Source organism: Perissodus microlepis, chromosome 3 (assembly GCF_051167445.1).
Source record: "Perissodus microlepis isolate ML-2025 ecotype Zambia chromosome 3, ASM5116744v1, whole genome shotgun sequence".
Classification (NCBI taxonomy): Eukaryota; Metazoa; Chordata; class Actinopteri; order Cichliformes; family Cichlidae; genus Perissodus; species Perissodus microlepis.
The window spans coordinates 5,591,344-5,611,233 of record NC_140463.1 but is presented as its reverse complement, the minus strand read 5'-3'; positions in this window follow the sequence as shown (position 1 = coordinate 5,611,233).

The following is a 19,890-nucleotide window of genomic DNA, read 5'->3' as shown; positions in this document are numbered from 1 at the left end:
TGGGAAGAGCTGAGTAGAGCCCCAAACGAGAGGTCACCCCGCAGCTACGGAGCAGAGGCCAGAGGGGGTTGCAGTGGCGTGCCCGCGGGCTCTGCCGGCAGCCAGCTGTGCCAGAGAGGACCGAGCTTCAGGCCCAGAGGCCAGAGGCCTGAGGGCATCCCACCCCCCGGAAGGAGCCCAGCCGGGCCACAGGCGCCCGGCCCCGCCAATCGGCCACCAGGAGTGAGCCGGTACATGCATGAGCGCCCAGCCCCAGATGACAAGGACCACCAACACACCAACGTCTGAGGGCATCAGCCACCGGCAGGGAGTGTGGTGAGGGGAGATAGGCCTCCGTACTTTAGAGGGCCTGAGATGTACCCAGAGAGGTTGAGTCTAAGACCCAACCTGACATATAGACACAGACAAACAGGCACACGCGGACACAGACGTGCATTCCCACCCCCATATGCACAACCAAATACTCGGCACTCACCCAACGTGTAGACAGACACAAATAGACACTGCACAGACAGTCGCACTCCCCAAACATACTCTATATCCCAGGTCCAGGTACCCCCGCCCCCAGAGGGGCAAGCCGCACCTAGACCCAGGAGATGTAACCCTTCTCTCTGGGGTGGAGGCAAGCGGACCACCTCCTTATCTGCAGTAGCAGGGAGGCCCCGCATCCCAGACCCCAGTCTGACGGCCAGCACCTCCTCCCAGCCCCCCAGCCCTGACGGCTAACAGAACCGGGGTGAGTGAAGACCTCAAACCTCCCTACGCCCGCTCATATGTAATGTTGTTGTGTGCTGTTCTAAAGTGCATTTAAAACTCAGGAGAGCATGGTACTAGCTTCCTCTCAGAGACCAGCACGGCTCCTCCCGAAAACCCTCAGTGTCTAAATGCATTTAAAATTGAGGGTAGGGCACCAGTGCCAGAGGTGGGTTGGAGTACAACGACCATCCTCTGGATGCTGTAAAACGTGCCCACCCCCAAGGCCCTATATGTATGTGTTATGTGAGAGTGTGAGTAATGTGGATGTCTAGGTTGCAGAATAAAATTGAGGCACAGGCGGCCAGAAGGGGACAGAGGGGGAGTGCCTCCCCTGCACCCTGGTGACATACCTGCACCCCAAGCCCTGCGTGTGTGGGTGGGTGTGGTAGAGCGGGAATAGGGAGGCAGCTGAGGATGGGGAGGGAAGAAAGGGAGGGGCAAGCGGCCCCTCCCTGGGGCCAGCTCCCCCGCTGACCCCAGTAGGCACCCCCACGCTCTGGAACCCACCAGGGCAAGGAGGCCCAGGCCCATCCGGACCGGGGCCCGCAGCAGCAGCACTGCCCAGCCCCACAGAGTCCGGGGCAGCCCACCCGACTCCACCCCAGAGAAAACTGCACCCACCCCATCATCCAATCATCTCCCAAACTACACAAGACAATAGACACCCAGGTTGAGTTCATTCTCCCCCTCTCCTATATCTCTCCCCCCACCTGCAGAGTGAGCTCCTGTAGTGAGGAGGCCACCTGCAAAGATGTAACAACCTCCCCACCAGTTAGAGAGCCCCCTAGTTGGGCCGATGCACCAGAGGTCCCCTGCACTGGGGCTGAGCCCCCCTGCACCCACCCGCCCACTGCTCCGGCGACACAACAGCCAGGACCCAAGCCCCCAAGGCCCGGCCAGCACCCCAGACCGGGGGGCGGAGCACCCCCAGACCCCCAAGCCTCCACGCCCGTCCCGGACCCTCCCAGGGGCAGCCAGGCTACCAGGCCAGTAACCAACGTCCGCCAGCACAGACCCTCCCCCATCTCCGCTGTACGCAGCCACAAGGAAAACACCATCCAAGAGCCCCAGAGCTTCTAACCAGGTCATGGCCACAGCCCCCAGGTTAGGCCCTCCAGGGGAACGTCCCTAGGGACTCCCCAGACGCCCTAAGGCCGTCCCTACCCCTACATCAACCACAATAGCGAAGGCAGGACCAAACCATGACCCCCCACCCCCACTAGGTGATGAAGCCGATCAAAGGAGCCCAAAGGGATTGATCAAACGTGATGGCAGAGGTTGTATCAAGACTAATGTGATCTATTAGATGGTTTTTATATTGGTTAGAATTAAGATTATTTTTATTTTTCCAGTTAATGAGGACCATTTTCTTGGCAATGCATAGGGCCGTAAAAACAACGTGGGCTGTGTTTATTTCTGCAGTGACCTCATCCAAGTTGCCCAGCAAGCATACTAAAGGGGAGGCTGGAATGTTACATTTCAGACACTTTGATAAGTCTTCACATATCTCACGCCAAAATTTCTGAACTGGTGGACAGAACCAAAGAGCGTGGATGTAATTGTCCGGTGTATTTGCTGTGCAGTGTGAGCAGTTGTTGGAAGGCGTATAGCCCATCTTGAACATCCTATGACCAGTATAGTGCACTCTGTGTAATATTTTGTATTGTATTAATTGCAAACTGGGATTTCTGATCCATTGAAAGGTTTTTAAGCATATCTGAGACCAAAAGTTTGGGTCTAAGTTGATTGATAAATCTGCTTCCCATTTTGCAATAGGAAGGGATATTGATTCATCTATTTTAGAAAGAGTTCTGTATATTTTAGACAATAATTTGGGGGGTTTTAGACTAAGAAATTGTACCACACTTGGTGGTGTTTGTAATTCAGCTTCACTGGGATTAAATTTCTTTTTTACTATGGATTTAATTTGTTGATATTCCAAAAATCGTTTCTTGTTGATCCCATATTGTATAACTAGTCTGTCAAACGAAATAAAGTCTGTTCCTTCCAATATATGTTCCAAGTATTTAATTCCTTTGCAACTCCAATCTGAAAAGTTTATCATATTATTGTTTTGTAATATGTCCGGGTTGTTCCAGATAGGTGTACGTTTGCATGGGATTAATGAAGACTCTGTCATTTTTAGAAACTCCCACCATGCTGTCAGAGAAGAGCTAATATTGATGCTTTTAAAGCATTCATGTCATTTGATGTTTGAGCTGATAAATGGTAGGTCTGAAATTTCTAGGTTATTACATAGTGCCTGTTCTACATCTATCCAAGGTTCATCTAAGAAGGTGTGTTTAAACCATCTAGAGATGAACTGAAGCCTGTTGGCTAAAAAATAGTGATTAAAGTTAGGCAGATCTAATCCTCCTTTATCCTTGGTCCTTTGTAGTGTTTTTAAACTGATACGTGGGGGTTTATCTTTCCAAAGGAATTTAGAAATGTACGAGTCTAGAGATCTGAACCAATCTTGTGATGGCTTATTTGGGATCATTGAAAATAAATAGTTTATTTTTGGCAAGATCATCATTTTTATAGCGGCGACCCTTCCCATGAGTGATATGGGTAAAGATTTCCATCTAGCCAGGTCGCCTTCTACTGTCTTTAAAAGTGGGATGTGGTTTAATTTAGTTAATTCTGAAAGTTTAGGAGAGACATTAATACCTAAATATTTTATATTTCCACATTGCAGTGGGGAAGGAGAAGAATTATGGAAGGAGCAATTAATCGGAAGAACTGTTGATTTCGACCAGTTAATTGAATAATCTGAGACACTTGAGAAGGAATTTATCAATGCAATTACCCCAGAGATATTGGTTTGTGAGTTTTGGAGAAAAAGTAACACATCATCTGCATAAAGGCTGATTTTATGTTCTATATTCTTACATTTTATGCCCTTAATTGTTGTAGCCTGTCTAATTGCTGCTGCTAATGGCTCAATAAAAATTGCAAACAGTGAAGGGGAGAGTGGGCATCCCTGTCTGGTGCCCCTCAGAAGAGAGAAGCGGGAGGATGTTTGGTCATTTGTTCTGACACAAGCTGTTGGGGAGTTATATAATATTTTTAACCAGTTTATGAAACAGGGTCCAAAACCAAATTTATGTAAAGTTGCAAATAGAAATTTCCAGTTAACTCTGTCAAATGCTTTTTCTGCATCTAAAGAAAATATTATGGTTTCAGTGTTTTTACTGCATGAGTAGTCTATTAAATTAAGTAATCTACGTGTATTTGTTGATGAGTGCCTACCTTTTATAAAACCAGTTTGGTCAGGATGAATTAAAAGGGGGGTTATTTTCTCTAATCTCTTTGAGAGAGCTTTGCAGATTATTTTAAGGTCTACATTAATAAGGGATATTGGACGATAGCTTGAGGGATATACAGGGTCTTTGCCTGGTTTTTGTAAGAGACTGATATTTGCAGAGTTCATATTTGGTGGTAGTCTACCATTTTTTTTGATTTCCTGCAACATCCTGTGAAAAACTGGTGCCAGAATTGTCCAGAATTCTTTGTAAAAATCTGTTGGAAAACCATCTGGACCTGGAGCCTTATTATTGGGCATACTTATCAGAGCTTCCTGGAGTTCACCTGGCGTCAGTGGCGAATCCAGTGCCATTGCTTGGGTGTCTAATAATTTTGGAAGAGTTATGTTGTCGAGAAATTGATCAATTTCGTTTTTAGATGGGTTTATTTGTGGTGTATATAAAGTTTCATAGAAATCCCTAAAAATGTTATTTATTTTTTTAGGATCATATATTGTATTCCCAGATAAATCTTTAACAGCACATATAGTTGTTTTTTCTTTATTGATTTTTAACTGGTTAGCAAGAAATTGTCCGGATTTGTTACTGTGTTCATAATTTTGCAGGCGAAGTCTTTGTACTAAGAATTTAGTCTTTTTATTAATAATTTCATTTAATTCTAGTTTTGTCTTGCGTATTTTGTTTAATATTTCTTGATCTTGGTGTGACACATAGGCTTTTTCTAAGGATTTGATGTTTTTCTCTAGTTCCTGAATTTTTTTTGTTTTCTTCTTTCTTCTTATGTGATGAGAAAGAGATTATTTTACCTCTCATCACGGCTTTCCCTGCTTCCCAGAGGACAGATGCTGATGTTCCAGGAATGTCATTAAAGCCTAAATATAGAGTCCATTCTTTTTTAAAGTATTTGATAAACTCTTCGTCTTTGAGCAGTGATGTATTAAATCTCCAGTTTTTTCTTGGTGTAGTATTATTCATCTGTATTAGTGTTAAAGATACAGGAGCATGATCGCTGACAGCTATAGGATGAATCTCAGTGTCTGTAATGTTACTCAGCAGTGAGCTGCTGACCAGAAAATAATCCAGACGAGAGTAGGAGTGATGGACATGTGAGAAGAAAGTATATTCCTTACTATTGGGGTGAAGGGAGCGCCATGCATCGCAAAGACCAAAGTCGCTCATATACTGTTTGATTATATTTGTGGACTGCCAGTTACGCTGAGTTCCTGCTGTATTGAGCCTATCCATTTCTTCATTTAGTCCCAGGTTGAGGTCTCCCCCCAGAACAATTGTGCAGTCTAGGTGTTCGGATTCATTATGTAACCTCAATAAAAGAGCAGTGTTACGGAGGAGCGGACGAGAGCGACTGGGGTCAAGCGAAGGAACGGCGCTTGTCGTGGTTCTCTCCCTCATGCATGAGTAACACGAAGAACTTTGCCTACTTGGTGTTCAATGCTTTTTGCTGTGTAGTTGAATTGTCCTTAACGTTCCAGCGAATAGGTTTATGCTACAAACCTATCATTAATTGGTCCTTCGAGAGCCGGAGCCCTGGAGTCGACATTCACCGAGGGGAGAAGAGACACACTGAAAGACTGACGTCAGCCAGGAAGTTCCTGTAGTAAAAGTCCCAAGACGTGAGAATTTGTCATCGGGCCGGTGGATTAGCTGTCTGTTTTCTCTCCTCGATGAATGACGATCGGCGGGATTCGAGGCTATACTACATGCTAAGCAACACCGAGTAAGTTCAAAGAGCCCGACTCTATAACCGTGTGGTTGTGTAGTTCCTTAGCCGCTTTGTGGGGCTAGGAACGGTGTTTTTCGCTGCTTTGTGGAGCGATAAGTGAGTTTTTCGCTGCTTTGTGGAGCAATAAATGAGTTGTTCGCTGCTTTGTGGAGCGAGAAGTGAGTTCTCCGCCGCTTTGTGGGGTGTTGAGAAGTTCCGCGGGGTCCAGATTGTGCTGGACAATAGGCCTATTCGTTGTTGTTGTTGTGTTTATGTGAGTGGGTGCGGAGCAGAACACGTGGTCTGTGACAACGGCTGTTGTTGTTATCATGGGTTCCTAAGCAACCAAGAGTGCGTCAGAGGGTGACAGACGTTTATGCTGGACTTTGCTCCTGGCAGCGCAAAGTATTTAAATAAAAGAGGGTGACGGCTCCTTAGCTGCGCGGGTTCACGCGAGCACGGTCGCGCGGGTTTCACGCGGACCTGAGCCATGCGGTTAATCGCAGGCTTATGAATGGAAGAGATTCAAATGTTAGAAGTTTTCAGAAAACACACCAGCCTTGAAGAGCGTGTGGAGAAGGCCAGCCCACATCAGCAGCACTTAAGATATGCTCTGGTGAATGGCTTTCCCCCACCCCTTGCTGACACAAAATGTTTATTCTTTAGCTTGCCCTGATCGACAACAGCCTGTGCTCCAGACCATAGATTTAATTGAGGTGGATAACTGTTAAAAGTAATCTGCATTAAGCTTAGGGTTGCTCACATTCGGTACAATGACATATGAGGTGAAGTGATATAGGTAAATATTTTAACTAATGATGTGCATAGAGGCACTTGACCTGTTTGAAAGACTGTCGTCTTATTATGAGCCATTGTTGAGATATAGAGCACACCTGTGAAAACAACTAATATGCTGAACCCTGTATAAAACATCTAAAAGTACATGATGGAGAAGCTGAATTGAATATGAAAGTGCAAGTCTTTGCCACTGTGTGGGGAAAAGCACGCAACCACTGTGTGAGGTTGCGTTGCAGTCTCTTCTGAGCTGATGAGCAAGCTACACATTATCAGATTGAGAGCTGGCTGAGAACTCATCAAAGAGAGGGAAACAGAACTATGATAACTATGATAACTGGAGTGTGCAGCGTTTCCGTGAGTTCAGCTTCTTCTTTCAGATGCGCAGCAGTTTTTCTGCATCTTGACTCATGTGTGTAGAGTGTTCATAGCATCAGCATCATGTTTTTGTTTATTTGTTTTGTTGGGTTGAAAAATAATTAAATAAACTTGTGCTCATACTTATGGATCACCATGGCACATGCCATTGGCCATATGATTTATTTACGCAGATGAAAAAAGTGAGTGTGAATGTGTCTGACGTCACAGTGTTTTTGCGCGCTGTGTAAAAGTAATTGCCTCTGATTGTGAGAGCGGTGATTCTGCAGGTCACCAGCTATTGTAAAGAAGAAAAAAAAAAAGGAGTAACAAACAGACAAAATTTACATTGTAAATGAAAAATAATCATAGGAAAAAGGTTTTGCGTGTCAGCATAAGCATTTGTTAGTAAAGCATTCTTCATTGCATCAGCGTGTGTGTGTGCATCACTCTTCATTGCACAAGCGTGTGCATGTGTGTGAATCACTTCTCAGTGAATTGAATCAGCATTTCGATTTCTGTGCGCGTGTGTGTGTCATTTCTCAGTGAATTGACTCGGCGCGTGTGTGTGTGTGTCAGTTCTCACTCAATCAACGAGTGCATATGTGTTCATATGTGTGTTTCTCTTCATTCTGAGTCAGTGTATGTAGATGTGTGTGTTTGTGTGTGTTTGTGTTCATCACTTTCCTGTTCTGGTGTTCTGGGTAAACCACGGCCTGAAGCGTGCCCTGGGGTCCTGCCCTCCTCCATTTCAGTCCGTTTGCATCCATTGGTGCTGCTGCTCAAAGTTCTGTCCATACTGGTTCTGGCCCCAATTGAGGCAGTCCTTTTCTCCAGTGTCCTGCATCTTCTCCTTGTCCAGCTCCTCCTTAACTTGACCCTTTTGCTTCTGTAGCTCCTTCAGGGCTTGCTCCTGCTGTAGGAGCTTCTTGTCAGGTTTGGCGACCTCCTGCTCCAGCAAGCTCTGGCCTGATTTCAAGTCCTGTGTCTGGGACTCCAAGCCTGACTGATGGGTTCGATTAGCAGCCAGCTCCTCCTGAGCCATGCTCAGTTTCTGCTCTGATGCCTTGAGCTCTTACTGAGGGCAGAAACCTCAGAGTCTTTTCCGTGCACGTCAGATTGAAGTCCATTGATGTTTTCCTTGCTTTGCTTCCACGGCCTTCTGCGGCTCTGCTATTCGGCTCTTCTCAGAGGTCAGCTCCTGGCCGAGCCCCGACACCTGTGCCTTCAGCTTATTTTCTTCTGGTGCTTTTGTCCATTCTGAGGTGCCTCCTGACCTCAGTTACTCCTCCTGTCTCTGGCACGCCCTTTTTGCTGCCCGATCATCCGTGTTGGTCCGTCACTGTCCTGCACAGTTTTAATGCAGAGTTGTTAAGGTCAGCATTCTTTTGCTCGGCCTCACTTTTCATCCGGGCTTAATGGGCGTCTCGTCACAGCTCTGTCAGCTGAAGCTGTCTGGAAATCTCCCCCGTGTAGTGAAACGGGCCTTGGATTTAACGCTCTCCGTCTCCGCTGCATGAGATCGTTTTCCTGCAGCACTGTTGACATTTGCAGGTTGTTGTTGTGGGTCCAGCTGCTGTAGCATTTGGTCAGGGTCACATCAAAGATGGTAGAGGGGAGAGCAGGAGTCCAGGTCAGCCTCGGCAAAGCAGCCTGTAATCAAGCATAAAGAGAAAAAACAAAACAAAAACAGACGAACAGGAAAATGATGTTGTGTTGGCTGTGTTATTCAGAGAGGGGAGAAACAACCGGGCCAGGCCCTGTGTCAGCCTTCTCTCCCCCTTTTTTTGTTTTTTCTCACTATATAATCAACTCATAACCCACCAAGCTGACAGGACAACACAGGTACATGTTAAAATTCTTAAGATCATGTTTAAAAGCCCATAAAAGGAATTTTCTTTCATTCAGTAATCACTTGTATTAATCAATCAGCAGAAAACATGTCACAATTTGAATCTTTTAACCACTAAATTTGTTGTGTCATCACTGGTTGGTCAGACCAGTGTCTTTTTTTTTTGAAGTTAAGTTGTTGTCCTGCAACCCAGAAAGTTTATTTGTTAGTAGTGGATAAACTTTATCATTCAACAACAGGTGTATGTTAAGTTTCGCTGCTTTAACCTTGCTGGAAAATCTTCACGTGTTCGTGAATGTAATAATTATAATACTAATAGTAATGGATTGGATTTATATAGCGCTTTTCAGGGCACCCAAAGCTGTTTTTTCATTGCGTGTGTGTGCGTTTGTAGGTGGGTCATTTTCAGTGTTGGGTAAGTTACTTTAAATTAGTAACTTAGTTACATTACTAGTTACTTCCATCAAAAGTAACTCAGTTACTTCAAGTTACTCGTTACTTTCAAAGTAACTAGTTACTAGGGAAAGTAACTTTGGTTTTACTCAGACTTCTCTTGTTAATGTGTTGCTAACTGGATACCCAGCAAGAGTGCCAGTCTTCTAGCTTGCTTACTTGCCACAAGTGCACTGTGCCACCTACCAAAGGAAAAAATAATGTGCATATTTCCACGAGAGAAATCCCACGCCTGGACCGTCGTTGACCGCTGCCATGATTCTAGCCTACGTCACAGCGTCATGTGCGCTTTTTACATCCAACACAAAAACTGCAGTCGTGGTGCTTTTGATTGTACTCAGAACTCAGAAATTCTGCCTTCCGAATAGGAAGATGTAGGTAACAGCAGACTGCAGATGAGCTGCATACAGGGCTGGACTGGGACAAAAAATCAGCCCGGGCATTTTGACTAGACCACCATTATAGCAAAAATCATAAAGCCTTTGAATGAAAACAAACACTGTTGTGACAGTGATGTACACTGTCTTGATGGTATATATGTATCAATCTATCAATCATTTGTTGTAAGACTCAGATAATTATTTATTAAAAGCTAGACATTTGAAATGAGAATAAGAAAGTATTTCTTTGTGCCCCCCTTTCCCTGTTAATGCCCTACCTGGCCCCCTGGCAACACTTTGCTAGATCCGCCCCTGCACAGTTACCAGCTGTCAGCTACATAGAAAAAGGATCCTGGTGTTATTTATCTCTCAGAAACAGTTCATAACTTCCCTTCAACTCATTCATGTCACCTAAAAGGTAAACCTGTTTCTCCATCACCTGTTCAGCTCTGATGATTCAGTAAGGACATCTCCTGGTTTCATCTGGTTTCCCACTCACCAGATATACAAACCGACATCATGACCAGCAGCTTTACAGCTGTGGCTCCAGCAAACATCAGCTGATACTAGAAAGTAATATTAAATAAATTCTAACAACAGCTGATCAAATGTGCTGCTGTTGTTTAGCGACATCCGGTGGTTTCCTCTTTCTGGCGCAAAGTGGACGATAAATAAACAAGAGAGAAAAGCCAATCAGCTGATCATTGATCAGTTTCATGATTAAAGTAGCAGCAGGAGAGGGAGGGGAGAGAATGAGAGAAGAAGAGGCAGCTGACAGCGTAAAGACACAGAATAACTCCAGCTTTGTGTCTTTTTTTATTGTAGCTGAAGTACGGGACAAATCGCGTTTATTTTCAGCTCAATACAAAACGCATAATATTAACTCTGAATACGAGACGATTCCGTTTTTTAGGGAACGGTTGGCAACTCTAATAATTAACCGTATGAACAAAATAAAGTTCAACATCATTAACATCATAGCACCCACCCAGCTGTATAGAAACCCCATCATGCTAGCTAGCACGCAGTACGAAAAAGTCAGCACAACGAAAATAAACTCCACCTAAACTTGGTTTATATCTGACCCAGATAGACTGCAGGTCATAACGTCTTACCTGAAGTTCAGTTCACCTGACACTCGGACGGGCGGCCGCTTCGGGTCTCTCCTCCTCCTGCGTCCCCTTTCTCTCATCCACCTGCTGGCCTCCACCACTTGCTAATGTTACTGAATCTGTGGAAGCTCCGCGATGCCACCACACGAAGTAACGAATAACGAGCCTATCTAAATCCCAGTAATGAGTAACGCGTTCCTGATTTTGGCATATTAACTAGTTACCGTGCTCGTTACTATGGCAAGCCATTAGTGCCAAAATTCGCCACTTTCCTAATCCGTTTGGTTAAGAAATGGCGTAAAAAACGCCGTTTAATTATTCAAAACGCCGAAAAAACCGGCGTTCTGTTCCGACAAACGCCGCTTTTTCCGCCACTCGGATGGCACCCTGAACGCACCATCCGAGTGACGTAAAAAGCGGCGTTCAAAGACAGACGGAAACGCCGTTTTTTACGCTACTCGGCACAGAGCGCCGTTTTTAATGCATCTTTGAACGGCGTTTTTTACGGCGTTCTCTGCCAGCTGTAATGGCGTTTAAAACGGCGTTTTATTGAAATTATGCAGGGCACTCCCCATGGTTCCCTCATCCAATTACTTTCAACTCATTTCACCCAATCAAAGAAGAGGAAGTGCAGACCACACTAATGCATCACCGATTCACCTTGCTGCTAAGTGATTGCCTATTCAGTACCAGTGCGCTAATAGCGCAATGTCTGTGTTGCAGAGTTGTTCTTTCACAGCGATGTGCCCAGAGATACCACAACCGTCTTTAACAATCACTGCCAGCCCCCCTCCTTTCCTCTCACCGCTGTCTTTCGTCTTGTCCGCCCGCAGCAGCTGGAAGCCGGGCAGCCTACTCACAGAGGGAGTACCGGGCAGTGCCGGGATACTGCCACTGTGACCGGGTTAGCGTCATTAGCTCCTCAATCATATCAGGGAGCGATCTCACATTTAAAGTGATTACAGGAAGGAGAGATGGTGTGTGAGGTGTCCTCGGGAGACATCACCCCCGTTTCTTCCCTCACTGGGGATGTAGGGTCTGTCTGCCGGTAGCGCAGCTGCAGGGCGCAGCGCTAACAGCTGATCCCTAATGTAAACAAAGGAGCCATGCGCCGAGTGTCCAAACACGGGTGAAAAAAGTGGAGCCAAAAGAAGAGAAAAGTCAACATAACTAGCACGAAGCGGTAATGCAAGATGGCAGGATCTGATTGCTAAGACATAAGTTAAAGGTTAAGAGAAGTAAAGAGGAAAATAAGAAAGAAGCTCAGAAATGAGCAGAGCTAGCTCTGCTCATTACCTGTTAGCTGCCATAACAGGTAACACAGTTAAGGTTTCAGAAAAAGTATTCTGTCGTTTGTTTGCTCGATCATGCCTTAAACACATCAAAATGCATAGTGGGATTATAATACAAGTGAATACTGTGACAAGCACTGGTACTGAATAGGCAATCACTTAGCAGCAAGGTGAATCGGTGATGCATTAGTGTGGTCTGCACTTCCTCTTCTTTGATTGGGTGAAATGAGTTGAAAGTAATTGGATGAGGGAACCATGGGGAGTGCCCTGCATAATTTCAATAAAACGCCGTTTTAAACGCCGTTACAGCTGGCAGAGAACGCCGTAAAAAACGCCGTTCAAAGATGCATAAAAACGGCGTTCTGTGCCGAGTAGCGTAAAAAACGGCGTTTCCGTCTGTCTTTGAACGCCGCTTTTTACGTCACTCGGATGGTGCGTTCAGGGCGCCATCCGAGTGGCGGAAAAAGCGGCGTTTGTCGGAACAGAACGCCGGTTTTTTCGGCGTTTTGAATAATTAAACGGCGTTTTTTACGCCATTTCTTAACCAAACGGGTTAGGAAAGTGGCGAATTTTGGCACTAATGGCTTGCCATACGTTACCACAATAATAACGTAGTTACTGTAACGCGTTACTTAATAGCGCGTTAGTCCCAACACTGGTCATTTTAACTTTTTTCTCAAACGAGGCATTTCTCTAACACGTGCCTTTCTCATACATTTCTCCGGTTGTGTGTGTGTTTTTATTTTGTTTCCCAAATTTTGATTTCCCACCTTAAATAACAGCATTCCATGTCTTCAGCCAGGAGTTAGAGCTTGCTTGTGAGATTCAGGGACACATGGTGCCAATAACAATTCAGCCAAAAACTTGCCTGAAAATTTCCAGTGATGGTAACCGATAACTGGAGGAGAAGATGTCCTTTAGGCTTCTTTTCAGGGTGGGGACAAAGCTGGGGTCAAGCTGTAAACTTTTGAGCCAAAGCTTGGCCTGTCTGTCAGGTTGAGAGAAATCCACCTGTATTAACACACTAAAATATTCACTTAGTATTTCTTTTCTGAAAACATCCACTCGCTTCATCTGCCTAGATTTTACTCTCTCTCTCTCTGGGTGCATACTTCATACAGTCGGGCAGTTGGCTTTTATGGGCATGCAGAGTTCCTGTCACACACACACAGCTGAAATTCGTGCTTGATCACACCCTATATTATGATCAAACCAACAGTAAATCAGATGTAACCGCTTATATTATTGAACTGAAACAAGAACCACTTAAAAAATCTTATAAATCCTGCTTCACACCACAAAACTGAAACAAATCACAGCTGTATTTATCACTCAATCTCACTCTGCCGACTGAAGTGCCGGTCTACATCATGCACGATTTGTCTCTTCTATATCAAAACCCAGCCAAACATTAAACATTCACCCTAGTCATTCAAAACCTTATTTGTAATATTATAATCAGCAAAATCAGCGTTTCAATTACAGGCATGTATCATTGTTTGCAAATCACAATTATAAAACTCAATAACACGCTAAACAGGAAGCAAAAGTCCTCTGTGTGCTTCACAGCAGCCACCTCATTTGCATGTTCACACACCGTCTAAAAATAGCTCGCAGCGCTGCAGCGCGCTGACGTCACACACAGTCTCACACACAGTCTCTCACACAGCTCTATTATTTTATATTACAAAGACGTCTTATATTTACAATCACTCTCAGGCCTGACAGCTTTAGCGCCTACACAATTTTGACAAATTTAAGTTAACGGGTCCAACCGAAGAAAGTCCAACTTTTTTGTAATCAATTAACCAGTATCAGACTCTAACTGTATCTGGCCTAATCTCTAAAATCCCTAACTCAATTTAACAGTGTCCAAAAAAGCGCAGATACCGTTACAAACGGTAAGGAGACTCTAACTCCTAGCTTATTCCAGGATGCCCTGTACCCCACAGTTAAGCCAAACTGAACTAACCCTGTTCGCCGACAGGTCAAGGTCGTGCGTCCACGGCCAGGAGGGAGCGTAACCTCCGGGCTATGCGCTTCTTAGCAGACTCCAACTGCCGTCCTATAATAATTTATAACACTTTGAAACAACAGTCAGCACCCCAAAACAAGAGTCTGACTGAGGCAGGTGCAACCTAGTGGTCAATGGGGACTCCAACCCACAAAATGACCACTCAGGTCCACTCTTATGACTAATTGGGACTCCAACCCACAAAATGACCAATTCCCTATCAAACTACTTGGGACTCTAACCCAATTTCTTAGCAGACTCTAACTGCTTTAGCAGACTCTAACTGCTTTAACTTCTTCTTAGCAGACTCTAACTGCTTTAGCAGACTCTAACTGCTTTAACTTAGCAGACTCTAACTGCTTTAGCAGACTCTAACTGCTTTAACTTAGCAGACTCTAACTGCTTTAGCAGACTCTAACTGCTTTAACTCATGAGATTTTTCATCAAAATCAAAACAGACATCTACCAGTAATTTCAGTGAGTAGACTTTAATTTAAACATGTCCAATTTGGCACACTTTGGAAATAGATTCAACAGGTAGTGCCTTACCTTTGTATAAGCCGGCTTATGCCCACTCACGTCAGACCACTGGCTTGTGCCTGTCCGTTCGACAACCTCGGACCGTCCAAACCTCCAACTTCCACCCCAATACCACAGGACGAGCCCCCAAAACTGTTACCGGATTCAAATATTGGGGATGGATACAAGAGGAAAAACTCTTCACAATTCACAATCTTTAATTAAGGGTCTAACATGGCATAAAATAATATTATAATCCGACACAAACAAAAAGCAGAAGCTTGAAAAAGCTTCACCTCCTTTAGAAGCTCTTCTACATATTTTTCTACATATGATGACAGCAGCTCTGAGAAGCCGTGTATAGGACCAGTACAGTAACAGGACCCTGACCAGTTCTTTTCATTTAGTTTTTAACTCTGGTTAGCAAACAGCTCGTAGGCGTCTTATTGCAACCTTCTGATAATAACAACACAACAACAAGTCTGAAGCCCAGGGTTTAGACATGACTCACACAGAGTAGAGACCAGTCAGGAATCATATTATAATATCCACTCTAGAGCTAACAAAGGCAGGTGTCTACTAACCAAAGAAATCTACAGACGGTGGTTAAGTGTGCATCATTTCTATACAGTCAAAGTCAATAGAAAATGATGTTAAAATGATGATGAAGTGAGTGAACCAGGCCACACAGAAATCTGACCCCAAACACTGATTCAGGTGGATTATAATAAACTGATAATACAGATATATTTCTCATTCTAATCCACAAATAGAAAGTACTTCATGTGTTGGTCTGTGGGGCATCTCTGATCTCTAGTGTCAAACAAAACCCTCCATTTGAATTTCATTTTGAAGAAGAAAACAAAGCTGTAGAGACACAAATCTGCTGAGTCGGCGGGTAATAAGGGAAGATTTTCTCCGTGTGAGCCGACGGGTTTGAACCCACCGTCGGGCCTTTCTGTGAGGAGTCTGCATGTTCTCCCCACGTCTGCGTGGATTATTTGCTGAGTCTAAATGTGCCAATGCTCGTCTGTCTCCATGTGTTAGGCCACCTGTGGCTCACTTCCTAGTTAAAGGAAGACTCTTCTTAAATGTCTTGTTGTGAGAAGCAGCCCAGACCCACTGATGCACATGGGCACTCAGTCATGTATCAGAGTGGGTAATAAGGTGGAATAAGAAACCAGCAGTAAAACCCTGCATGAACAGACATCTGCTCCAAGCACAGAGACACGTTTTCAACAATGTATTAGCTATTATTGGTTTATGCATGCAGCTGCAACAGATGTTGTACAATGGTCATGATGTAACTGGAGCTGGACTGGACCCACTCAAGGTAACTGCAGAGAATCACTGGAGGAACTTCTTTCACAAACTTCTGCATTCAAGCAGATCCATCAAATATACAGGGCTCCTTTTTACCAGCATGTTATAGAATAACTGTGGTCGGCCTGAAAAATAACTATGAACTCATCATTTATTTAAATGCAGACTCCCATTCTGCTTTTACAACATCTGATTATTGTCCACATGAACTGAACTGAATGTGATTGGTGTGGGTAGTTGGAACTGTGACATCAATGGTGTCTCTGCCTCCTCTCTTAAACACAATTAGTCTCTTTAATTCTGACTGAAACTGAAGTCAAGTAAACACAACTACACATATTTGTATAGAAAGCTCACACAGTCACTTTCACTTTAGAATGAAAGAGTAAACTGAATGAATGTGTCGGCTTTATAATGTGCATGTTTCTCACAGAGGGGACAAAAGCCACGCAGGTCAGGTTTCACAGAGCTACAGGATGGAGCTTAATCCCAAACTAGTTCAAAGCACTGACATCAAGTTATGAAGAGCAACATGTTTCCTTGGTCCTCTGTCCCAGAGTGCAGTCTGTACCTCTATCCTGGATGATCCTTGTGGCCTTTGGGACACACTCAGGATCCAGAATGACTCCACCTGAAATGAAGCTCAAAGGGAAAAAAGGCTTTGACTGAGCAGCTCAACTTCCAGTTATGCTGCTCTTTACAATACATTATAAAAGTTCCCCCTTTTTTCACTCTTCACACAAATATTTGAAATATAATTTGATAAAAACAGCCGTTGGTTTTTCAGAAGATGGATTTGTAATTAAAACTATTTAACAGTTTGAAAAGATTTTCATATTTCTAAATGACACAGCTGCTCTTAAAAACTGCATTTCTTCTATTAAAGTTCAGTTTTATTTACACAGCGCCAAATCACAACAACGGTCGCCTCAAGCTGCTTTATATTGTAAGGTAGACCTACAATAATACATACATGAGCAGCACTTTGGCAACAGTGGGAAGGAAAAACTCCCTTTTAACAGGAGTTTGAAAAACTGCAAATCCTTTCATGAGTCTGCAGTTGTTCAGTTTGGATTTAAATCAACATTTGTTTTTATAAAATCAAATGTAAAGATGATGCCTGCTAATGGGCGAGGACGTGCTGTCTAGTGCAGCATTACTGTAGCTGCCTACGTGCCTGGAAGCTCAGTTTACTGTCTGCCTTTAATCCACAGGAATCAAACGATTCCAGGGAGATGCTGATTTACAGGTGAACACAAAGCTGCGTCCAATCTGCTGATGCTGATGTAAAACCATGTCAGGTGGAGTTTCATGTGTGAGTTTAGTGTGTGGGGTGATTACGGTCTGTGGGCTGGTGCGGCTTGGATGAGGAGGGAGGACATAGAAGACGATTAGAGAAGAACATGGGGGGAGCGTCACGTTTAGTTCAAATAAACAGCTGAACATTGAGCAGCTGAACAATGAATCATTGATGTCACACATTTGTTACTGTGGTTGGAGCTGTTTTTGCAGGCTAACAAATATTGCTGTAAATGCACTCGTGTCTTCAGCACTCGCAGAAAGAAGGTGTGCAGATTTAGCCGCAGGCAGCCATGACGTGATGTGCATCAGACAAACTGCAGTGACAGGAAATCTTGAACTTCCACTAGAAAAGGTCTCTATAAGCTGCTGGGAGGAGTTTTACCAAATGAACTCAGCAGAACGTCTCATGACTGGAATCTGCTCCAAGGTTAATAAAGATCAACTCTTTGTTTTTGCTGTTTGTGTTTCTGTAAGTGGACAAGCTGTTTGGTTTGACACAGCAGGGCTGAGCAGAAGGATCATCTGTGTGGAAAGAACATCAACACAAATATCTGCAGTTCTAAGGGCTGAAAGAAGAAAAACAATCTTTACAATCACTGACATGAAATGAGTCCATTCAACAACTTTTTGAAATCGCTGTATCAAAGGACCAAGTTGTGTGATGACAGGCCAGCAGTGCTGTGCACTACCAAGTAAATCCATGAGCAGTGTTGCTCATATCAATACTAATACTGCTCTGTTTCACTTCTAATGGCAGTATATGTATGTATGTGTAGGGGAGAGCAGTGTGTCAGGATTTATGAGATGAAGCATCATCAATGTTCTGAACACATTTTAATGACACTAAATCACTGTGATGTTCACATTCTGCAACAATTAGTTAACACAATAAAAACACAGCTTTGAGCTTTTTTGGACACCTTGAATATAAATGTGCGTCTCAGTAAAACACAACGTGCTGCAGGCTACAAATAAAATAGGTGTGATAGTCACACTAAAAGCTTCAGACAGTTTTCATTGTGCATGTTTGACCTACTTTGTTTTCCCCCCAAATATTGATGTAACACAGTCCAGTGTCTGTATAATGAACCTAGAGCATAGAAACAAAGTCTCAGTCCCATCACACTAGTATTGATCCGACACCAATACCAGCGTTGGTATCTATTCGCCACCTTTAAGCTCCAATTCATGCCTTTATTGAACAACTAATTCCTGCCTGTTCAAATGAAGTTCCTGCAGGAAGCTTTAAAAGGAGCAACATGTCAGTCTGTCACACTAACACATGCTGGAGCAGCTATTCATATTTAACATGCACATATTGTTCACAACCAAACAAAGCGCTGCAGTTCTCCCTCTCTGTGAAGCAGCACAGTTACATGGAAAAGATAAAGCCTACAGTGGACAAGCTACTGATCTCAGATCTGTAGGTGATGACAGAGAGCACATTTGGCTGTGCATTTATTAACACTGGGAACTGTGGGAACCAGTAGAAGAAGAAGGCTGCTTGATGATATTAAGGTAAGTGTGGAAACTTCTTCACGCTGAGCATTTAAAGCCTGCTCGCTGCTCAGGTTGTGAGTGTGTGTGTCCTCACTCATCAGGAGTGTGTGAAGCTTTCATGTGCATCCATCCATCTGTTCCTGCATCAGTGTGTGTGTCCTCTATGAAAAGCTTGAGAGCTCCTCAGACCGTGCACACACACACATGAAGACCAGGCTGTGTCACAAAGTTTACACGTTTGATCCGACTGTGTGAGGAACACAACATGTGAAGCTTCAGCTTCTCTGTGTTTAAACACACTCACAGGCAGCCATGTGATTACCAAGCTTCAGCCAATCAGAACAAACTGGTGCAAAGTTCAACATGTTAGAAGTTAGTTTGTGCCCAGTGTGCATGTTTCATGAGTGCTGTGATAACTCTGTGTGTGCGTTTATTGAAATGGCTTTAAGATGCTTTGTTTCACTTTATTGGCAGCAGTGTTGTGACTGCACGAGCTGTGACTGAAAGGATCAGGCTGAAGGTACGAACGCCATCCGTGAGCTTCCTCTGAAGGGCGTCTGGGTGAGGCGTCTGACTGGAAGGAGACCCCGGGACGGACCCAGGACACGTTGGAGAGATTCAGTCTGTCGGCTCATCGGGGAACGCCTCAGCGTCCCAGAAGAGCTGGAGGACGTGGAAAGAGGTGTGAGCGTGTGCGCTGAGACCGCCGCCCCCGTGAGCTCGACCGGGCCGAGCAGGTGTATGAAGAGGGGCGGGACTTAGTAAGGCTCTCTGAGTGGATATGATTGGCGTTTTACAGCCACAGCACCCTGAGCAGCCCCGATCTGACATCATCTCTGAAAATGAATCAATCAATAATCAGTCAGCGAGTTTGTTTGATTTTCACTGTGAACTTTGTGTGTTTCAAAGATGGAGGCCACGCTGCTCTCAGAGGACTGTGTGTGGTTGTGGTAAACGTGTGAGCTGCTGCTGCTTTTCCTCACATGTTTGACATGTTTCCACCTTTTTCACAGATGTAAACGGGTCCAAAAGGCTCGAGTGGTTCTGGATTCGACAGCACGAGTACTTTATGTCTGCTTCCAAACAGAAATGAATGGTGGCAGCAGGATTTCTGTCTCTACTTGGAGTTTGATTTTGGCTGTTTGGTTTGTGTTATGGTTTCTTTCAGTCCATGTCACAGATCCAGACACTGCACATCCCGCTGACTTCACTGAGCTACATGAGTTTGCTTATTTTACTTTTGTTATGT